This window comes from Aquila chrysaetos, chromosome 8 (genome assembly GCF_900496995.4).
Source record: "Aquila chrysaetos chrysaetos chromosome 8, bAquChr1.4, whole genome shotgun sequence".
In the NCBI taxonomy this organism is placed as follows: Eukaryota; Metazoa; Chordata; class Aves; order Accipitriformes; family Accipitridae; genus Aquila; species Aquila chrysaetos.
In genome coordinates this window covers 26,567,096-26,573,346 of record NC_044011.1, presented here as the reverse complement: position 1 = coordinate 26,573,346, position 6,251 = coordinate 26,567,096, and the positions used below count along the sequence as shown (strand labels likewise).

At 43.8% G+C, this 6,251-nt stretch overlaps 1 long non-coding RNA gene across 3 annotated transcripts in view; it reads right to left on the bottom strand.

The window, feature by feature from the left end:
- Positions 1-400: 400 nt before the first annotated feature.
- The window catches only part of LOC115344607, a 55,952-nt gene continuing 50,101 nt past the window's right edge, over positions 401-6,251 (bottom strand). For 2 of the 3 annotated variants that reach the window (XR_005933018.1, XR_003924567.2), the window contains 2 exons: positions 1,212-1,355; positions 401-507 (listed from right to left, as the gene is read on the bottom strand). This is a non-coding gene — a long non-coding RNA (uncharacterized LOC115344607). Of the gene's footprint in view, positions 508-1,211; positions 1,356-5,133; positions 5,269-6,251 lie in introns of all 3 variants that reach the window. The other variant, XR_005933017.1, reaches the window with a different exon arrangement.

Sequence of the window (6,251 nt, the reverse complement as noted above, 5' to 3'; positions counted from 1 at the left end):
TTGCACTGACCTCAGGGAATTTGCATAAAGTACCATCCTCCTGGTCCCCAGTACATGTCACTTAACTGATGCGTGACACCATAAAATTCAGTTCTGTAACAAGTAATACTCACCAAGTTCTATGGCAGCATGCTTGTCTGTTCTTTTTCTTTGTTTCTTCACATCCCAACAGTAATTAAAATATACATATACACACATAACAAATCATAAAAATGTATGCAGCAACAAAATCACTTTTTTAATCCTCCCTCCTTCTTTTGTTTCTTGCTGAAAAAATTCCACTCAGCTGTCTTTTCACATGGCCTGATGACACCCAACAGCCATTCTGTATTGGACGGAAAAACGTTTTGAATATTCCCTCTGCTAGATATTGGCAACAATTGAGGGTGGGGAGGAGGGTGGAATACCCCATGTTATTTGCACAATGAAAGCTTGACTTTGAGACTGGCAGCTGAGAAAAGGCGATTTCCACATTGCAGAATTAGATAGCCCAGTTACTGTCATAGCCTGTAATGAAAGCATATAATTTCAGCAATACTCCCAGGTGCGCTTAAGGCACTAGGCATTAAAACACCACAATTTGTTCTTGCCTTACCAGCAAAGGAAGTAGATTTTAGGATGTGCTCTGGTGGGCTTGTGTTTTGTTAACGCTCTGGCATGGGCTGAGGCAGACAGGCCAGCCTGGTACTTAGCTACTGACCAGCTTACCTGCGCGGCATTCCTAGCCCGGGCCAGGTCCCAGCCCAAGGCACTAACCTGTGTACAGGCACCCATCCTATTAAACCTCCTAATCCCAAGCCTGAACCCCCCAGAAGGCAAGCTCACATGAGCTCTGCTGCCAAGGGTAATCTGCAGAGACAGGGTCTGGGTTAACTCACCAGCACCTCTTTTTTTATGGATTCTATATTCTCCCATTCTCCTGCTGTGGCTGGAGCCCGCACTTGTGCGTGGTGAGACCCTGCTGTGCTTCAGCCAGGCAGCGAGTGCCTCCCTTCCAGGCTCTGTGCCAGAAGGGGTACCCAAAAGGCCCGTTCCATGGGTGGCAACCTGCTGTCACAGCCCCTTTGCTCTCCTGTGACCAGCTTCATTATGCCACCCCAGAGGCACTATGTACTCCCTTGCCCTGCCCCACTTAACCCTACTGCCCAAAGTCTTGTAGGCAAAAAGTCAAGCAGACTGGTTCAAAAAGAGCAGATGAAAAACATCCTCACCTGTCTTTCCTTTATCTCCCCTCTCGTCTGGCTGAAATTCTTCCCAAACCACTCAGCAGTAAGGGGCATGTTGTATTTATCTGCAGACGAGGTCAAGGACAGGAGTCACATTCCTGAAACACAGAAGCCGCAATGCAGTTCAGCCTGTGGAGGTGAGACAAAGGATGGGGTATTGATGGTGGAGACCCACATGCTACAGACAGCGTTTCCCTGTTCTGTATCATAAAACTCTGGTTTAGCACTGCTTTTTCCAAGTTTATTGTGAACTCTCCTGCTAGTCAGCTTGCAATGGTCTGAATGAGTTTTGTCATTAACCTTTTAATATCCCTGAGAACATCTCTTAGTGTCTCCAGTTTCTCTTAAAAAAAAAAGAAAAAAGAAAAAAAAAAGCAGCCTGTACTTTGTCCATAAATAATAACTTTCAATCTTTTATCATGCTTTGTGTCTCCTGTACCTTTTCCAGTTCTTCAATACCCTTCCTGTGTGGTCTTCCTAGCCTTTTTGCAAAGTATAATTATGCTTGTGTAAGGACATCCTGCAGCACTAATGAGGTAAAGAATGCTTTTGTCCCTCTCTTTTTTAAATAAACAGCACATAGTGTGGCCGGCAGGACTGAGGATGTGATTGTTCCCCTGTACTCGGCACTGGTGAGCCCGCACCTCGAGTACTGTGTTCAGTTTTGGGCCCCTCACCACAGGAAAGACATTGAGGTGCTGGAGCGTGTCCAGAGAAGGGCAACCAAGTTGGGGAGGGGCCTGGAGCACAAGTCTTACAAGGAGCAGCTGAGGGAACTGGGGTTGTTTAGTCTGGAGAAGAGGAGGCTGAGGGGAGACCTTACCGCTCTCTACTACTACTACCTGAAAGGGGGTTGTAGTGAGGTGGGTGCTGGTCTCTTCTGTCAGGTGGCTGGAGATAGGATGAGAGGAAATGGCCTCAAGTTGCAGCAAGGGAGGTTTAGGTTGGATATTAGGAAAAATGTCTTCACCGAAAGGGTTGTCAGGCATTGGAACAGGCTGCCCAGGGAAGTGGTTGAGTCACCATCCCTGGAGGTATTCAAAAGATGTGTGGATGTGGTGCTTAGGGACATGGTTTAGTGGTGAACTTGGCAGTGTTAGGTTTATGGTTGGACTTGATGATCTTAAAGGTCTTTTCCAACCTAAATGATTCTATGATTCTATGTTTTCTTACCAAATAACACAGCTGTTAATTTAATTTAAGATGCCCTTTGTAAACAATGACCTTGATTCTCTGGAACTGTTCACTTTTTCTCATTGTAATATTTTTTTTTTCTTCTTTTCTACATTCTTTTCAACTTTGAACATGGCCTTCTTTTTTGATATATACTTTTTTCATAACCTAATTGCTTGTTACACAGACTACCACCAACAACTCTGTGGAGACAGCTGAAAGTGAAAGGGCAAAACTTTAGACAAGATAAAGACAGGGAGCAACCTATGGCTAGGATTTGGAAAAAGCATCTCAGATGCCACTTGTGTGGCAGCACAAGTATGAAAGCAAGACTTTCTCCACAGACAAAGATTAAGAACAGAAAGACCCTTTTCTAAGAAAATAAGAGATGGAGCAAGTTCAGAGGAAGACTTGCTTCCTAGCTCCCATACACACACCCATTCTACATGATGCTGGATATGTCAAATCTCTGATTAACCAGCTGTAGATGCTTCATGGAGGCATCTAAGGAAACTGCTGATTCAAAGGTGGGAAGGTCAAGGAGTCAAGGGTGCACAGCCCATACATTTTTTTCTACTGAGATCCTGTTTATTAGAAAATGAGCAGCTGGACATGCAATCAGAATACTGAACTGGAAAAATTTAAAGCCTTAACTGTATTTCTGTAACTCTGCATAAATGTCAGAGAAATCATAAAATGTAATACAGCTGTCTCTAAAGATTATGCAGGAAATTCCTCTTTCCCCAAATATAATATCGTATGTTGCCTTTAAAGAGAACGCCTAGTTAACTTTGGATCTACACCATCAGTCATCCACGCAGTACATCAGTAACAGAGGTACGCTTCCTTGGAGTACAGACATTAGCAATGCACAGACCCTCATAGATCAAATCTGAGGCCTTCTTGGAAGCCTGTCTAAAAGCAATTACCTTGCAGATGTGATAAGACAATCTATTATGCAAACTGGTGCTCCTACCAGACCAAGAAGAAATTTGTATCTAACAACTTCTACAACCAGAATCCCAAACATCATACATACAATAGGACATTAGTGCTTGATGAAAAGGATCTCAAAGCACAGAGTAGGAATATGCATATGCAGTGTGGCCTTCATCCTGCAGAAGATTTATAGTTAGCAAAGTTATAGCTAATGAAAATGAGCCCCATGGACCTATTCATGTACGCAAGTGGACAGGTGTTTGCAGACTTTGGTTGTGGTGTTGGGGCAGGTGTGAAATGGTGTGGAAAGAATCAGTTTTGAAAGGACAAGCGATTAATTGTGTTGTAAAACGGACTGCAAAGTTTCCTGCTGCAACTTTTAAAATCTCAGCAGCCACCCAGTTTAGATAAATATCTCTAGATAATCTGGAAATGAAACAAAATAATCACAGCCAAGTTAGGTAATTCCAGACTCGGAGACTGCTCTTCGATATGTCCAGATTAACCCACATGGATTTAGATGGTGTTGCAAGTTATTTTTAACTGAGTGTATTACCTTAAGTTATCACTAATCTCCCTGTACGCTTTTAAAACTGTATATATTAAAGTCAGACTGTCAGAAAACATGGGGACAGTTAGCTTCCCAAATTCTGCATGCAGCAACACTGTGTTCAACTTCATCTATATAAAGCGCTGCGAGTTTGCTTACTAGGTCCTCCAAAGAATATGCATCACACCATGCAGAAAAGGTACCTCTTGCAGGTGGTCCTAGTATGATGGCAAAGAGAGCATTCTGGTGCGTATGCTCTGGCAGGAGTGTAGGCTGAAATCCATCTGGTGATCAATCATTAAACACTTCTAACAAATTATAAACAAAATTTGGGGAGCATTCCTTACAGCCCCAAACTCTGCCTATTATATTCTGTTGGCAGCCCTGCACTAGGAAAAAAAACCGCAAATGTCGACTAATTCATGTGGTGCTTTCACTTACACAGAGGGCCAACCACCCCAAGCTACAGAATGGGACCACCATTCTTCAGCCCCTTCCAGATCCGTACAGAATCACTGGCTGCCCTGAGGACCCCAGAAACACTTTTTCCAAGGGGAAAAAAATGTACATTAAACACCTAAGGTAATAACCTAAGTTGTCCAGTGGTGGTGATATCCAGGATAACTTACGGAGTGTATGGTTGAAGCACAATCAGAAAAATAAAATATTAGAGCTCACTACAAATGGCATGTAGGACTCATTTTGCCAGATCATGGGGGTGTTTGGGCTCCTCCAGTATGCCCCACTTCAGAATCCTATTTCTGCTAAATTCCTCTGCAAGAGCTTGTGGAGGACATGCAGCCTTACTGATCATGTATCCCTATGGCAGAGTCCCCAGTGAGTCCCCAGCTGAAGGAGGAGGCTGCTCAATGTAGATATCTTTCATCCACAGTCTTGGGAAGGGTACATTCAGATTTTTTTTTCTCTGAATAGTTTTAAGAATCTTACTGACTCTTCACACATGCTTAGGAGTGGATGCTTTGCCAGCTCTGTAGAAGGACGATCAAAAAAAACCGAAATCTCTAGTTTGGGATACTTTCTAACTGTAGCTAGGTGACACAGTGGTGCCTAGGGCCATCTTGAATCACTAGTTTTGAAATGAAAGATCTGGGGGCATAAATGGGTTTAGCTCCAGAAAAAGTAGAATCCCCAAGCACCAGCAAATGTGTTTCCAGCCCAGGGCAAGTGCAGGGAACAATTCCATTGCTACACTCAGAGATGCAACCTCAACAGTCACCAAGATACCTTCCTTTCATCTCTAACCACAGGTCTGGAGCTCAGCAAAGGACCTACACAGCAACAGCAGAAGGCTGGTGAAGGCATCTCAGCCTCTCTCTTCCTGGCAAAAATGCCTGTATCATCCAAGCTAGCAAAATCTGCCTGTTTGGGAAAACAACAGATACATCAAACATTCTGGCAAAGCCCAGGAGAAATGACAGTTCAATGATGTTGAAAAGAAAACTATCAGAGAGAGATTAGTTTGTCTGACAGTCTTTCTTTATGCTCTCCACTGAAGAACAACAAGAGTCCTTTCATGCATATTGAAATTTTCTTCTAGTGTGAATCAACCTCTATCAGTAGGGCTGTAGGTGTTGCCGGTTTAGAAAAATGGGTGATCGCAGCTATCTGGCACCTGCCCTCTGCACACCTCAGAGCGCCAAAGTTTTCTAGCCATTTATTCTGCTGCAAGCAATGCTCATTTTACATTGAAGCATCACATTTTTGGATATAGCATTCAGAACGTTTCCTGTACTATCTATTAAACTTTTGCCCAAGTAGGCAGACAGTACAACCGAATGGGGGTCCCCAGGCTATGGAAACCTCAGGTTCGGGTTATGGAGATGAAAAGAGGTAAGGGAGCAAATATTGCCTCTTAACAGGACTGGCAGTCTCAACTAATTTCTCACACCACTTTGCAGGTGAAATAGCCTGTGCTGCTGGCTGTCTGGCGCCATCTCTCTCTACATGACACAACAAAACTTGACCACTGTTTTGCCACAGCCATCCCTCAAATGTTGTGGTGTTGCAGCTCATGCAGAAGCAATAATCCCTGAACAGATGCAGAATTACATCACAACTGCTCTCCTGAGAGTCTCTGCAGGTGGCAGATGTGTATCACATAGTCACCATCCATTCTTCTGCCAAATCTAAGACAGCCATGAGCTCAAAGCTCAGATACAAAGTAATGCCTAGAAATTTCAGGTCCTTTTTCTGATACCGATAAGATGCCCAACACAAATGACAGTGGTATGGATTTTGTCTCTGCCTCCTGCTGTTCTGCACACCATTCTGGCAGCCCAAAGGTGGCAGCAACCCAACTGAACTCATGGATTGTGTCTTTCCTGGGAGTAGGCAAAACCCAC